Genomic DNA, 16,659 nt, shown 5'->3' with positions numbered 1-16,659 from the left:
GTTACTGCAGTATCTCTGGCAGTACTGTTGATACTGCAGTATCTCTGGCAGTACAGCAGTATCTCTGGCAGTACTGTTGATACTGCAGTATCTCTGGCAGTACTGTTGATACTGCAGTATCTCTGGCAGTACTGTTGTACTGTTACAGCAGTATCTCTGGCAGTACTGTTGATACTGCAGTATCTCTGGCAGTACTGTTGATACTGCAGTATCTCTGGCAGTACTGTTGTTACAGCAGTATCTCTGGCAGTACTGTTGTTACTGCAGTATCTCTGGCAGTACTGTTGATACTGCAGTATCTCTGGCAGTACTGTTGATACAGCAGTATCTCTGGCAGTACTGTTGTTACTGCAGTATCTCTGGCAGTACTGTTGTTACTGCAGTATCTCTGGCAGTACTGTTGTTACAGCAGTATCTCTGGCAGTACTGTTGTTACTGCAGTATCTCTGGCAGTACTGTTGATACTGCAGTATCTCTGGCAGTACTGTTGTTACTGCAGTATCTCTGGCAGTACTGTTGTTACTGCAGTATCTCTGGCAGTACTGTTGATACTGCAGTATCTCTGGCAGTACTGTTGATACTGCAGTATCTCTGGCAGTACAGCAGTATCTCTGTACTGTTGTTACTGCAGTATCTCTGGCAGTACTGTTGATACTGCAGTATCTCTGGCAGTACTGTTGATACAGCAGTATCTCTGGCAGTACTGTTGTTACTGCAGTATCTCTGGCAGTACTGTTGATACTGCAGTATCTCTGGCAGTACTGTTGATACTGCAGTATCTCTGGCAGTACTGTTGATACTGCAGTATCTCTGGCAGTACTGTTGATACTGCAGTATCTCTGGCAGTACTGTTGTTACTGCAGTATCTCTGGCAGTACTGTTGATACTGCAGTATCTCTGGCAGTACTGTTGTTACTGCAGTATCTCTGGCAGTACTGTTGTTACTGCAGTATCTCTGGCAGTACTGTTGATACTGCAGTATCTCTGGCAGTACTGTTGCAGTACTGTTGATACTGCAGTATCTCTGGCAGTACTGTTGTTACTGCAGTATCTCTGGCAGTACTGTTGATACTGCAGTATCTCTGGCAGTACTGTTGTTACAGCAGTATCTCTGGCAGTACTGTTGTTACTGCAGTATCTCTGGCAGTACTGTTGTTACTGCAGTATCTCTGGCAGTACTGTTGATACTGCAGTATCTCTGGCAGTACTGTTGATACTGCAGTATCTCTGGCAGTACTGTTGATACAGCAGTATCTCTGGCAGTACTGTTGATACAGCAGTATCTCTGGCAGTTCTGTTGTTACTGCAGTATCTCTAGCAGTACTGTTGTTACTGCAGTATCTCTGGCAGTACTGTTGATACTGCAGTATCTCTGGCAGTACTGTTGTTACTGCAGTATCTCTGGCAGTACTGTTGTTACTGCAGTATCTCTGGCAGTACTGTTGATACTGCAGTATCTCTGGCAGTACTGTTGTTACTGCAGTATCTCTGGCAGTACTGTTGATACTGCAGTATCTCTGGCAGTACTGTTGATACTGCAGTATCTCTGGCAGTACTGTTGTTACTGCAGTATCTCTGGCAGTACTGCAGTTGATACTGCAGTATCTCTGGCAGTACTGTTACAGCAGTATCTCTGGCAGTACTGTTGTTACTGCAGTATCTCTGGCAGTACTGTTGTTACTGCAGTATCTGTTGATACTGCAGTATCTCTGGCAGTACTGTTGTTACTGCAGTATCTCTGGCAGTACTGTTGTTACTGCAGTATCTGTTGATACTGCAGTATCTCTGGCAGTACTGTTGTTACTGCAGTATCTCTGGCAGTACTGTTGTTACTGCAGTATCTCTGGCAGTACTGTTGATACTGCAGTATCTCTGGCAGTACTGTTGATACTGCAGTATCTCTGGCAGTACTGTTGATACTGCAGTATCTCTGGCAGTACTGTTGTTACTGCAGTATCTCTGGCAGTACTGTTGTTACTGCAGTATCTCTGGCAGTACTGTTGTTACTGCAGTATCTCTGGCAGTACTGTTGTTACTGCAGTATCTCTGGCAGTACTGTTGATACTGCAGTATCTCTGGCAGTACTGTTGTTACTGCAGTATCTCTGGCAGTACTGTTGTTACAGCAGTATCTCTGGCAGTACTGTTGATACTGCAGTATCTCTGGCAGTACTGTTGTACTGCAGTATCTCTGGCAGTACTGTTGATACTGCAGTATCTCTGGCAGTCTGTTGATACTGCAGTATCTCTGGCAGTACTGTTGTTACTGCAGTATCTCTGGCAGTACTGTTGTTACTGCAGTATCTCTGGCAGTACTGTTGTTACTGCAGTATCTCTGGCAGTACTGTTGATACTGCAGTATCTCTGGCAGTACTGTTGTTACTGCAGTATCTCTGGCAGTACTGTTGTTACTGCAGTATCTCTGGCAGTACTGTTGTTACTGCAGTATCTCTGGCAGTACTGTTGTTACTGCAGTATCTCTGGCAGTACTGTTGTTACTGCAGTATCTCTGGCAGTACTGTTGTTACTGCAGTATCTCTGGCAGTACTGTTGTTACTGCAGTATCTCTGGCAGTACTGTTGATACTGCAGTATCTCTGGCAGTACTGTTGATACTGCAGTATCTCTGGCAGTACTGTTGTTACTGCAGTATCTCTGGCAGTACTGTTGTTACAGCAGTATCTCTGGCAGTACTGTTGTATCTCTGGCAGTACAGCAGTATCTCTGGCAGTACTGTTGTTACTGCAGTATCTCTGGCAGTACTGTTGTTACTGCAGTATCTCTGGCAGCACTGTTGTTACTGCAGTATCTCTGGCAGTACTGTTGTTACTGCAGTATCTCTGGCAGTACTGTTGTTACTGCAGTATCTCTGGCAGTACTGTTGTTACTGCAGTATCTCTGGCAGTACTGTTGTTACTGCAGTATCTCTGGCAGTACTGTTGTTACTGCAGTATCTCTGGCAGTACTGTTGTTACTGCAGTATCTCTGGCAGTACTGTTGTTACTGCAGTATCTCTGGCAGTACTGTTGTTACTGCAGTATCTCTGGCAGTACTGTTGTTACAGCAGTATCTCTGGCAGTACTGTTGTTACTGCAGTATCTCTGGCAGTACTGTTGTTACAGCAGTATCTCTGGCAGTACTGTTGTTACTGCAGTATCTCTGGCAGTACTGTTGTTACTGCAGTATCTCTGGCAGTACTGTTGTTACAGCAGTATCTCTGGCAGTACTGTTGTTACTGCAGTATCTCTGGCAGTACTGTTGTTACTGCAGTATCTCTGGCAGTACTGTTGTTACTGCAGTATCTCTGGCAGTACTGTTGATACAGCAGTATCTCTGGCAGTACTGTTGTTACTGCAGTATCTCTGGCAGTACTGTTGATACTGCAGTATCTCTGGCAGTACTGTTGATACAGCAGTATCTCTGGCAGTACTGTTGTTACTGCAGTATCTCTGGCAGTACTGTTGATACTGCAGTATCTCTGGCAGTACTGTTGTTACTGCAGTATCTCTGGCAGTACTGTTGTTACTGCAGTATCTCTGGCAGTACTGTTGTTACTGCAGTATCTCTGGCAGTACTGTTGATACAGCAGTATCTCTGGCAGTACTGTTGTTACTGCAGTATCTCTGGCAGTACTGTTGTACTGTTGTTACTGCAGTATCTCTGGCAGTACTGTTGTTACTGCAGTATCTCTGGCAGTACTGTTGTTACTGCAGTATCTCTGGCAGTACTGTTGTTACTGCAGTATCTCTGGCAGTACTGTTGTTACTGCAGTATCTCTGGCAGTACTGTTGATACTGCAGTATCTCTGGCAGTACTGTTGTTACTGCAGTATCTCTGGCAGTACTGTTGTTACTGCAGTATCTCTGGCAGTACTGTTGTTACTGCAGTATCTCTGGCAGTACTGTTGTTACTGCAGTATCTCTGGCAGTACTGTTGTTACAGCAGTATCTCTGGCAGTACTGTTGATACTGCAGTATCTCTGGCAGTACTGTTGTTACTGCAGTATCTCTGGCAGTACTGTTGTTACTGCAGTATCTCTGGCAGTACTGTTGTTACTGCAGTATCTCTGGCAGTACTGTTGTTACTGCAGTATCTCTGGCAGTACTGTTGTTACTGCAGTATCTCTGGCAGTACTGTTGTTACTGCAGTATCTCTGGCAGTACTGTTGTTACTGCAGTATCTCTGGCAGTACTGTTGTTACTGCAGTATCTCTGGCAGTACTGTTGTTACTGCAGTATCTCTGGCAGTACTGTTGTTACTGCAGTATCTCTGGCAGTACTGTTGTTACTGCAGTATCTCTGGCAGTACTGTTGTTACTGCAGTATCTCTGGCAGTACTGTTGTTACTGCAGTATCTCTGGCAGTACTGTTGTTACTGCAGTATCTGTTGATACTGCAGTATCTCTGGCAGTACTGTTGTTACTGCAGTATCTCTGGCAGTACTGTTGTTACTGCAGTATCTCTGGCAGTACTGTTGTTACTGCAGTATCTCTAGCAGTACTGTTGTTACTGCAGTATCTCTGGCAGTACTGTTGTTACTGCAGTATCTCTGGCAGTACTGTTGTTACTGCAGTATCTCTGGCAGTACTGTTGTTACTGCAGTATCTCTGGCAGTACTGTTGTTACTGCAGTATCTCTGGCAGTACTGTTGTTACTGCAGTATCTCTGGCAGTACTGTATCTCTGGCAGTACTGTTGATACTGCAGTATCTCTGGCAGTACTGTTGTTTACTGCATATCTCTGGCAGTACTGTTGTTACTGCAGTATCTCTGGCAGTACTGTTGTTACAGCAGTATCTCTGGCAGTACTGTTGATACTGCAGTATCTCTGGCAGTACTGTTGATACTGCAGTATCTCTGGCAGTACTGTTGTTACTGCAGTATCTCTGGCAGTACTGTTGTTACTGCAGTATCTCTGGCAGCACTGTTGTTACTGCAGTATCTCTGGCAGTACTGTTGTTACTGCAGTATCTCTGGCAGTACTGTTGTTACTGCAGTATCTCTGGCAGTACTGTTGATACTGCAGTATCTCTGGCAGTACTGTTGATACTGCAGTATCTCTGGCAGTACTGTTGTTACTGCAGTATCTCTGGCAGTACTGTTGTTACTGCAGTATCTCTGGCAGTACTGTTGTTACTGCAGTATCTCCGGCGCACTGTTACCGCAGTATCCTGGCAGCAACCGTTGTTACAGCAGCATCCTTGGCAGTACCGCTGTTACCGCAGTATCCTGGCAGCACCGTTGTTACTAGCAGCATCTCCGGCAGCCCACTTGTTGTTACCGCAGCACTCTGGCAGCACTGTTGTTACCGTTAGCATCTCTGGCAGCACTGCTGTTACTGCAGCATCTCAGCACCTTGTACTGCAGCATCTGGCAGTACCGTGATACCGCAGCATCTCCTGGCAGTACTGTTGTTACTGCAGTATCTCTGGCAGTACTGTTGTTACTGCAGTATCTCTGGCAGTACTGTTGTTACTGCAGTATCTCTGGCAGTACTGTTGTTACTGCAGTATCTCTGGCAGTACTGTTGTTACTGCAGTATCTCTGGCAGTACTGTTGTTACTGCAGTATCTCTGGCAGTACTGTTGTTACTGCAGTATCTCTGGCAGTACTGTTGTTACTGCAGTATCTCTGGCAGTACTGTTGTTACAGTAGTATCTCTGGCAGTACCACATTACAGCAGTATTCCTGCAGTACTTGATACTGCAGTATTCTCGTACCGTGATGCAGTAATCTTGGCAGTACCGTTGTTACTGTAGCATCTGGTTGTACTGTTACAGCAGTGATCCCTGGCGCTGTTGTTACTGCAGTATCTCTGGCAGTACTGTTGTTACTGTAGTATCTCTGGCAGTACTGTTGTTACTGCAGTATCTCTGGCAGTACTGTTGTTACTGCAGTATCTCTGGCAGTACTGTTGATACTGTAGTATCTCTGGCAGTACTGTTGTTACAGCAGTATCTCTGGCAGTACTGTTGTTACTGTAGTATCTCTGGCAGTACTGCATACCGCAGTATCTCTAGGCAGCACTTGTTGATTACAGTATCTCTGGCAATTTGAGCACTGCAGTTATTCTGGCAGTATTCGTTTGTTACAGCAGTATCTCTGGCAGTACTGTTGTTACTGTAGTATCTCTGGCAGTACTGTTGTTACTGCAGTATCTCTACTTGTACGCAGTATCTGCTACGGTTGTTACTGCAGTATCTCTGGCAGTACTGTTGTTACTGCAGTATCTCTGGCAGTACTGTTGATACAGCAGTATCTCTGGCAGTACTGTTGTTACTGCAGTATCTGGCAGTACTGTTGTTACTGCAGTATCTCTGGCAGTACTGTTGTTACTGAAGTATCTCTGCAGTACTGTTGTTACTGCAGTATCTCTGGCAGTACTGTTGATACTGCAGTATCTCTGGCAGTACTGTTGATACCGCATATCTGTTACTGCAGTATCTCTGGCAGTACTGTTGATACTGTAGTATCTCTGGCAGTACTGTTGTTACAGCAGTATCTCTGGCAGTACTGTTGTTACTGCAGTATCTCTGGCAGTACTGTTGTTACTGCAGTATCTCTGGCAGTACTGTTGTTACTGTAGTATCTCTGGCAGTACTGTTGTTACTGCAGTATCTCTGGCAGTACTGTTGATACTGTAGTATCTCTGGCAGTACGTTGTTTACAGTTATTCTCTGGCACTGCTGTTGTACCGCATCTCCTGGCAGCACCTTGTTATGCAGTATCTCGCAGCCAATTACTGGCATTCCGGCAGTACCGTTGTTACTGCAGCATCTCTAGCATTCTTGATACTGCAGCATTCCTGGCAGCATTGTTGAATACTGCAGTATCTCCGTACGTTGTTACTGCCCAGCATTCTGGCAGTACTGTTGTTACAGCAGTATCTCTGGCAGTACTGTTGTTACTGAAGTATCTCTGGCAGTACTGTTGTTACTGCAGTATCTCTGGCAGTACTGTTGATACAGCAGTATCTCTGGCAGTACTGTTGTTACTGCAGTATCTCTGGCAGTACTGTTGATACTGTAGTATCTCTGGCAGTACTGTTGTTACAGCAGTATCTCTGGCAGTACTGTTGTTACTGCAGTATCTCTGGCAGTACTGTTGTTACTGCAGTATCTCTGGCAGTACTGTTGTTACTGCAGTATCTCTGGCAGTACTGTTGTTACAGCAGTATCTCTGGCAGTACTGTTGTTACTGTAGTATCTCTCTGGCAGTACTGTTGCAGTATCTCTGGCAGTACAGGCAGTATCTCTGGCAGTACTGTTGTTACTGCAGTATCTCTGGCAGTACTGTTGTTACAGCAGTATCTCTGGCAGTACTGTTGATACTGATACTGCAGTATCTCTGGCAGTACTGTTGTTACTGCAGTATCTCTGGCAGTACTGTTGATACTGCAGTATCTCTGGCAGTACTGTTGACTGTTGTTACAGCAGTATCTCTGGCAGTACTGTTGTTACTGCAGTATCTCTGGCAGTACTGTTGTTACAGCAGTATCTCTGGCAGTACTGTTGATACTGCAGTATCTCTGGCAGTCTCTAGCAGTACTGTTGTTACTGCAGTATTCTAGTAACCGTTGTACCGCAGCATTCTGTACTGTTACTGCAGTATCTCTGGCAGCAATTGTTGTTACTTGCGCATCTCCTGGCAGCACTGCGTTACAGCAGTATCTCCGTACTGTTACCGACATCCTCTGGCAGTACTGTTGTTACTGCAGTATCTCTGGCAGTACTGTTGATACTGCAGTATCTCTGGCAGTACTGTTGATACTGCAGTATCTCTGGCAGTACTGTTGTTACTTGCAGTAATCTCTGGCAGTACTGTTGTTACAGCATTCTGGCAGCACTGTGTTACCGCATCTCCTGGCAGTACCGTTGTTACTGCAGTATCCTGGCAGAGCAACTATTACCGCATCTGGCAGTACGTTGTACTGCAGTATCTCTGGCAGTACTGTTGATACTGCAGTATCTCTGGCAGTACTGTTGTTACTGCAGTATCAGTACGTTGTACCGGCTATTCCTGGCAATTGCTGTTACTTCGCAGCATCTCCGGCAGCAATTGTTGTTACTGCAGTTATGTTACTGCAGTATCTCTGGCAGTACTGTTGTTACTGCAGTATCTGTTGATACTGCAGTATCTCTGGCAGTACTGTTGTTACTGCAGTATCTCTGGCAGGCAGTACTGGCAGTACTGTTGTTACTGCAGTATCTCTGGCAGTACTGTTGTTACTGAAGTATCTCTGGCAGTACTGTTGTTACTGCAGTATCTCTGGCAGTACTGTTGTTACTGCAGTATCTCTGGCAGTACTGTTGTTACTGCAGTATCTCTGGCAGTACTGTTGTTACTGCAGTATCTCTGGCAGTACTGTTGATACTGCAGTATCTCTGGCAGTACTGTTGTTACTGCAGTATCTCTGGCAGTACTGTTGTTACTGCAGTATCTCTGGCAGTACTGTTGTTACAGCAGTATCTCTGGCAGTACTGTTGTTACTGCAGTATCTCTGGCAGTACTGTTGTTACTGCAGTATCTCTGGCAGTACTGTTGTTACTGCAGTATCTCTGGCAGTACTGTTGTTACTGCAGTATCTCTGGCAGTACTGTTGTTACTGCAGTATCTCTGGCAGTACTGTTGTTACTGTAGTATCTCTGGCAGTACTGTTGTTACTGTAGTATCTCTGGCAGTACTGTTGATACTGTAGTATCTCTGGCAGTACTGTTGTTACTGCAGTATCTCTGGCAGTACTGTTGTTACTGCAGTATCTCTGGCAGTACTGTTGATACAGCAGTATCTCTGGCAGTACTGTTGTTACTGCAGTATCTCTGGCAGTACTGTTGATACTGCAGTATCTCTGGCAGTACTGTTGTTACTGCAGTATCTCTGGCAGTACTGTTGTTACTGCAGTATCTCTGGCAGTACTGTTGTTACTGCAGTATCTCTGGCAGTACTGTTGATACAGCAGTATCTCTGGCAGTACTGTTGTTACTGCAGTATCTCTGGCAGTACTGTTGTTACTGCAGTATCTCTGGCAGTACTGTTGTTACTGTAGTATCTCTGGCAGTACTGTTGATACTGCAGTATCTCTGGCAGTACTGTTGTTACTGCAGTATCTCTGGCAGTACTGTTGATACTGCAGTATCTCTGGCAGTACTGTTGATACTGCAGTATCTCTGGCAGTACTGTTGATACTGCAGTATCTCTGGCAGTACTGTTGTTACTGTTGTTACAGCAGTATCTCTGGCAGTACTGTTGTTACTGCAGTATCTCTGGCAGTACTGTTGTTACTGCAGTATCTCTGGCAGTACTGTTGTTACAGCAGTATCTCTGGCAGTACTGTTGTTACAGCAGTATCTCTGGCAGTACTGTTGTTACAGCAGTATCTCTGGCAGTACTGTTGATACTGCAGTATCTCTGGCAGTACTGTTGTTACTGCAGTATCTCTGGCAGTACTGTTGTTACTGCAGTATCTCTGGCAGTACTGTTGTTACTGCAGTATCTCTGGCAGTACTGTTGTTACTGCAGTATCTCTGGCAGTACTGTTGTTACAGCAGTATCTCTGGCAGTACTGTTGATACAGCAGTATCTCTGGCAGTACTGTTGATACTGCAGTATCTCTGGCAGTACTGTTGTTACTGCAGTATCTCTGGCAGTACTGTTGTTACTGCAGTATCTCTGGCAGTACTGTTGTTACTGCAGTATCTCTGGCAGTACTGTTGTTACTGCAGTATCTCTGGCAGTACTGTTGTTACTGCAGTATCTCTGGCAGTACTGTTGATACTGCAGTATCTCTGGCAGTACTGTTGTTACTGCAGTATCTCTGGCAGTACTGTTGATACTGCAGTATCTCTAGCAGTACTGTTGATACTGCAGTATCTCTGGCAGTACTGTTGTTACTGCAGTATCTCTGGCAGTACTGTTGTTACTGCAGTATCTCTGGCAGTACTGTTGATACTGCAGTATCTCTGGCAGTACTGTTGTTACTGCAGTATCTCTAGCAGTACTGTTGATACTGCAGTATCTGTGGCAGTACTGTTGATACTGCAGTATCTCTGGCAGTACTGTTGTTACTGCAGTATCTCTGGCAGTACTGTTGTTACAGCAGTATCTCTGGCAGTACTGTTGTTACTGCAGTATCTCTGGCAGTACTGTTGTTACTGAAGTATCTCTGGCAGTACTGTTGTTACTGCAGTATCTCTGGCAGTACTGTTGATACAGCAGTATCTCTGGCAGTACTGTTGTTACTGCAGTATCTCTGGCAGTACTGTTGTTACTGCAGTATCTCTGGCAGTACTGTTGTTACTGCAGTATCTCTGGCAGTACTGTTGTTACTGCAGTATCTCTGGCAGTACTGTTGTTACTGCAGTATCTCTGGCAGTACTGTTGTTACTGCAGTATCTCTGGCAGTACTGTTGTTACTGCAGTATCTCTGGCAGTACTGTTGATACAGCAGTATCTCTGGCAGTACTGTTGTTACTGCAGTATCTCTGGCAGTACTGTTGTTACTGCAGTATCTCTGGCAGTACTGTTGTTACTGCAGTATCTCTTTCAGTACTGTTGTTACAGCAGTATCTCTGGCAGTACTGTTGTTACAGCAGTATCTCTGGCAGTACTGTTGTTACAGCAGTATCTCTCAACATCATACACCGGAACATTATAACTCAGATTGTCTAAACAACCAACCTAACAGAAACATCTCCACGCACACCTTACAGAATATGCTAAACCATATCATTGTTAACGATGTCTACAGTGCTTGAGGTTGTATCCATGTTTTGTGTCGCAGTAATGACCAGTGTTTCAGGTGGCTTTAATCTACCTAGATTTTCTTGATACTGTATCGTCATACTGTACTGTGAAGATATCGTGAAGATAATGAGACCTGTGGAATGGCTCATATTTCTGAACATATAATAATGTCCAGTAGGTCTGACAAAGACCCATTGTGATCTTTATAATTCTGTTGTTTTTTGTGCTTACGCTGACAGCAACAACTATTACTGCTACTACTACTACTACTATTATTATTACTACTACTACTGTTACTACTATTATTTCTGCTGCTGCTGCTACTGTTGCTGCTACTGTTGTTGTTGCTGCTGCTGCTGTCATTATCTCACGTCCACTTTATCTTCTAGTGGCACTGTCCATCTCCCTGAAGTTCTCTTCCTGTTCCTTCAGCGCCTCGAGATGTTGTTGGTGCGGCAAGACTTAGGGCCTACTTACCTACATACTCCCCGTGCCAGTAGTGGTTCTTGCTGCCAGGGAGAGCCGGGAGTGCCGCCCTAGTGCCAGGCCCAGTGCCAGTAGCTCACTCCCAGAGGCGGTGTGTGCCCTCTCTCAGAGTCACGACTGTTGCACCCAAGGCGTCATCAAAAACTTCAGCAGTGAGAGCCCAGGAGGGAGGTTACCGTTGTCTGCTGTTGCCTGTGTTCGTTTGTGCTGTGTGTTACGTCGGTCGGTCGGTCGGTCGATCGGTCGGTCAGTCGGTCGGTCGGTCGGTCAGCGAGTGATCAACAGAAGGACGTATCTGTTGATTAAACATTTGTGTAGAAACGTTACTGAAGCAGTCTGAACCGCGGACGTCCCTGTGTCTACTGCAGGAGGGAGGTTGGACCTTCTTGTGCCTATTGCAGGAGGGAAGGTTGGCCTTCCTTCAGTCTACTGCAGGAGGGAAGGTTGGCCCTCCTTGCGCCTCTCTCAGTCGGTCAAGACCTGGTCTGATGCTCAGTGAGTGAAAGACGAGACTCACTTGTTGACTGCGAGTGTCAAAACATTTACAAGGAACATTCCGCTGCGAGAAACGTTCCTCAGACCTATGAGAGTGGAGTGTACAACAGGTGGCTGGTACTCTAAGACAGTCACAGACGCTCTTGTGTGGAGTACCGCAATACACAAAGCCAGGACTGCAAGGAGGCATATATTCTCCTGTCTTATTCCTCTTCCTCCTCCTCCTCTCATCCTCGTTCCAGCCTGCATCGTCAGGAGACTGAAGGAGGAAGACCTACAACCTGCCAGACTGCTGGACGAAGTGAACGACTTGATTATGACTGTAAGTAGTACTGAGTATTCTGAATTGCCTATGACGGAAGGGATCGGAGAGGAGGGGTGAGTCTTGCAGGAGATTAGGGAGTGAGAAACGGGAAGGGATTATCTGAACTCCCAAAATGCTCCTTGCGAAGACTCCCTCCTCCCCCTCCTTTAACTTAGGATATACGTGAGAATATACAACTAAATGGATGTAATGAGGTATGATAATAGAACTAAGGCTGCCAGTGTGGTGGAGGAGTTATGCCAGAGTTAGTAGCCTCAGTAGGAGACAGAGCCATGTTTGTGTACAGTTGTGACAACAACATGTCTCCCCTCCCTCCCTCTCTTCTTTTCTCTCTCCACTCTACGGGTGATGGTGTTGATGACGATGGTAATTGTGGAAACGATGGTAATGGGGGGTGGAGAAGACGAGGCTAGGGATGGCGAGTGAGTGTCCAGAGGATAGTTACTAGTTTTTGTGATGCTGACGGTACTGGAGGTGCTAGCTGAGGTTGGAGACAGTGGTGGAGGTGCTAGCTGAGGTTGGAGACAGTGGTGGAGGTGCTAGCTGAGGTTGGAGACAGTGGTGGAGGTGCTAGCTAAGGTTGGAGACAGTGGTGGAGATGCTAGCTGAAGTTTGAGACAGTGATGGAGATGCTAGCTGAGATTGGAGACAGTGATGGCGGTGCTACCTGAGACTGGAGACAGTGGTGGAGGGTGCTAGCTGAGGTTGGAGACAATGGCGGAGGTGCTAGCTGAGGTTGGAGAAAGTGATGGAGGTACTACCTGAGATTGGAGACAGTGGTGGAGGTTTTACCTTGATGAGCTAGTGTTTCCTGGGATCACCGACCCCTGGAGGTCTGGTCTCATACCACGCCTTCTGGTCCTAGTTGGTATTTTAAACAAATAAACCAAGTCCTTGCAACACACAGTTATAACAGTGTGTCATCTCTACACTTCAAGACACGAGGCTGTTGGTAATTCCTCTTATTCTTGAGAGAGAGTATTGGAAACCTCTTGGCTCACTCCTGGAATCTTTAACATTTCCTGCACTAAATGCCCCACACTAAAGTTTTTTTTTCTCTCTATTCGTTGTACCTCTTGTTCGTGTAAGGAAGTATGTCAGACTGAAGACTTGTAAATATTCGCCACTTCCTCTTCTGGGTTTAAATTATAATGGATCTTGCCACCAAAATGGCTAGTTTATTGTGTGCCTCATATCCATCCTGTGGATGGTAGTGGCTAGTTTATTGTGTGCCTCCTATCCATCCTGTGGATGGTAGTGGCTAGTTTATTGTGTACCTCATATCCATCGTGTGGATGGTAATGGCTAGTTTATTGTGTACCTCATATCCATCGTGTGGATGGTAGTGGCTAGTTTATTGTGTACCTCATTCCATCCTGTAGATGGTAGTGGCTAGTTTATTGTGTACCTCATATCCATCCTGTGGATGGTATTGGCTAGTTTATTGTGTACCTGGTGTGGATGTGATGCTGGTGATGACTGTGCTGGTGTGGATGTGATGCTGGTGGTGACTGTGCTGGTGTGGATGTGATGCTGGTGTGGATGTGATGCTGGTGGTGACTGTGCTGGTGTGGATGTGATGCTGGTGGTGACTGTGCTGGTGTGGATGTGATGCTGGTGGTGACTGTGCTGGTGTGGATGTGATGCTGGTGTGGATGTGATGCTGGTGGTGACTGTGCTGGTGTGGATGTGATGCTGGTGGTGACTGTGCTGGTGTGGATGTGATGCTGGTGGTGACTGTGCTGGTGTGGATGTGATGCTGGTGGTGACTGTGCTGGTGTGGATGTGATGCTGGTGATGACTGTGCTGGTGTGGATGTGATGCTGGTGGTGACTGTGCTGGTGTGGATGTGATGCTGGTGGTGACTGTGCTGGTGTGGATGTGATGCTGGTGGTGACTGTGCTGGTGTGGATGTGATGCTGGTGGTGACTGTGCTGGTGTGGATGTGATGCTGGTGGTGACTGTGCTGGTGTGGATGTGATGCTGGTGGTGACTGTGCTGGTGTGGATGTGATGCTGGTGGTGACTGTGTGATGATGAGTTAGTGTGATGATTGACAGAGTGGGCGTGATAGCAGTGTGGATTAAGCGTGGGCGTGATGGAGTGGGTGTGTGTGAGGAGGGAAGGGGGAGGTGTGGGTGTGCAGGTTAATGACCTTACATAAAGTTTAACACCTGGCAAGGTAGACTAAACATCTCACCTTCAAGGTCAGCCAGACCATCAAACCTCAAGGAAGACGGTGACAACGACGCTACAGTAGACAACGATGCTAGACAACGACACTACAGTAGACAACGATGCTAGACAACGACACTACAGTAGACAACGACACTACAGTAGACAACGACACTACAGTAGACAACGATGCTAGACAACGACACTACAGTAGACAACGATGCTAGACAACGACACTACAGTAGACAACGACACTACAGTAGACAACGACACTACAGTAGACAACGATGCTAGACAACGACACTACAGTAGACAACGACACTACAGTAGACAACGACACTACAGTAGACAACGACACTACAGTAGACAACGACACTAGACAACGACACTACAGTAGACAACGATGCTAGACAACGACACTACAGTAGACAACGACACTACAGTAGACAACGACACTACAGTAGACAACGATGCTAGACAACGACACTACAGTAGACAACGACACTACAGTAGACAACGACACTACAGTAGACAACGACACTACAGTAGACAACGACACTAGACAACGACACTACAGTAGACAACGATGCTAGACAACGACACTACAGTAGACAACGACACTAGACAACGACACTACAGTAGACAACGACACTACAGTAGACAACGACACTACAGTAGACAACGACGCTACAGTAGACAACGAAGCTAGACAACGACACTACAGTAGACAACGATGCTAGACAACGACACTACAGTAGACAACGACACTACAGTAGACAACGACACTACAGTAGACAACGACGCTACAGTAGACAACGACACTGCAGTAGACAACGACGCTACATTAGACAACGACACTACGGTAGACAACGACACTACAGTAGACAACGACGCTAGACAACTACACTACAGTAGACAACGACGCTACAGTAGACAACGACACTACAGTAGACAACGACGCTACATTAGACAACGACACTACAGTAGACAACGACGCTAGACAACGACACTACAGTAGACAACGACACTACAGTAGACAACGACACTACAGTAGACAACGACACTACAGTAGACAACGACACTACAGTAGACAACGACACTACAGTAGACAACGACACTACAGTAGACAACGACACTACAGTAGACAACGACGCTAGACAACGACACTACAGTAGACAACGACACTACAGTAGACAACGACACTACAGTAGACAACGACGCTAGACAACGACACTACAGTAGACAACGACGCTAGACAACGACACTACAGTAGACAATGACGCTACAGTAGACAACGACACTACAGTAGATAACGACACTACAGTAGACAACGACACTACAGTAGACAACGACACTAGACAACGACACTACAGTAGACAACGACACTAGACAACGACACTACAGTAGACAACGACACTACAGTAGACAACGACACTACAGTAGACAACGACACTACAGTAGACAACGACACTACAGTAGACAACGACACTAGACAACGACACTACAGTAGACAACGACACTACAGTAGACAACGACGCTAGACAACGACTCTACAGTAGACAACGACACTACAGTAGACAACGACGCTACAGTAGACAACGACACTACAGTAGACAACGACACTACAGTAGACAACGACGCTAGACAACGACACTACAGTAGACAACGACACTACAGTAGACAACGACGCTAGACAACGACACTACAGTAGACAACGACACTACAGTAGACAACGACGCTACAGTAGACAACGACACTACAGTAGACAACGACACTACAGTAGACAACGACGCTACAGTAGACAACGACACTACAGTAGACAACGACGCTACAGTAGACAACGACACTACAGTAGACAACGACACTACAGTAGACAACGACACTACAGTAGACAACGACGCTACAGTAGACAACGACACTACAGTAGACAACGACACTACAGTAGACAACGACACTTCAGTAGACAACGACACTACAGTAGACAACGACACTACAGTAGACAACGACACTACAGTAGACAACGACACTAGACAACGACACTACAGTAGACAACGACACTACAGTAGACAACGACGCTAGACAACGACACTACAGTAGACAACGACACTACAGTAGACAACGACGCTACAGTAGACAACGACACTACAGTAGACAACGACACTACAGTAGACAACGACGCTAGACAACGACACTACAGTAGACAACGACACTACAGTAGACAACGACGCTACAGTAGACAACGACACTACAGTAGACAACGACACTACAGTAGACAACGACGCTAAACAACGACACTACAGTAGACAACGACACTACAGTAGACAACGACACTACAGTAGACAACGACACTACAGTAGACAACGACACTACAGTAGACAACGACACTACAGTAGACAACGACACTACAGTAGACAACGACACTACAGTAGACAACGACACT

The 16,659-nt window shown here is 46.0% G+C and overlaps 1 protein-coding gene across 4 annotated transcripts in view; it reads left to right on the top strand.

Annotated features, from left to right (window-relative positions):
• The first annotated feature begins 11,176 nt into the window (after positions 1 to 11,176).
• The window catches only part of LOC128699530 (uncharacterized), a 167,977-nt gene continuing 162,494 nt past the window's right edge, over positions 11,177 to 16,659 (top strand). For 2 of the 4 annotated variants that reach the window (XM_070098100.1, XM_070098097.1), the window contains exon 1: positions 11,177 to 12,042. The gene's annotated coding sequence lies outside the window, so the exon portion shown is untranslated. The remainder of the gene's footprint in view (positions 12,043 to 16,659) is intronic. The other 2 variants (XM_070098102.1, XM_070098099.1) reach the window with 1 other exon arrangement.

The sequence above is a fragment of the Cherax quadricarinatus genome, chromosome 61, assembly GCF_038502225.1.
Source record: "Cherax quadricarinatus isolate ZL_2023a chromosome 61, ASM3850222v1, whole genome shotgun sequence".
Lineage (NCBI taxonomy): Eukaryota > Metazoa > Arthropoda > Malacostraca > Decapoda > Parastacidae > Cherax > Cherax quadricarinatus.
This window is presented reverse-complemented; position numbering and strand designations above follow the sequence as displayed.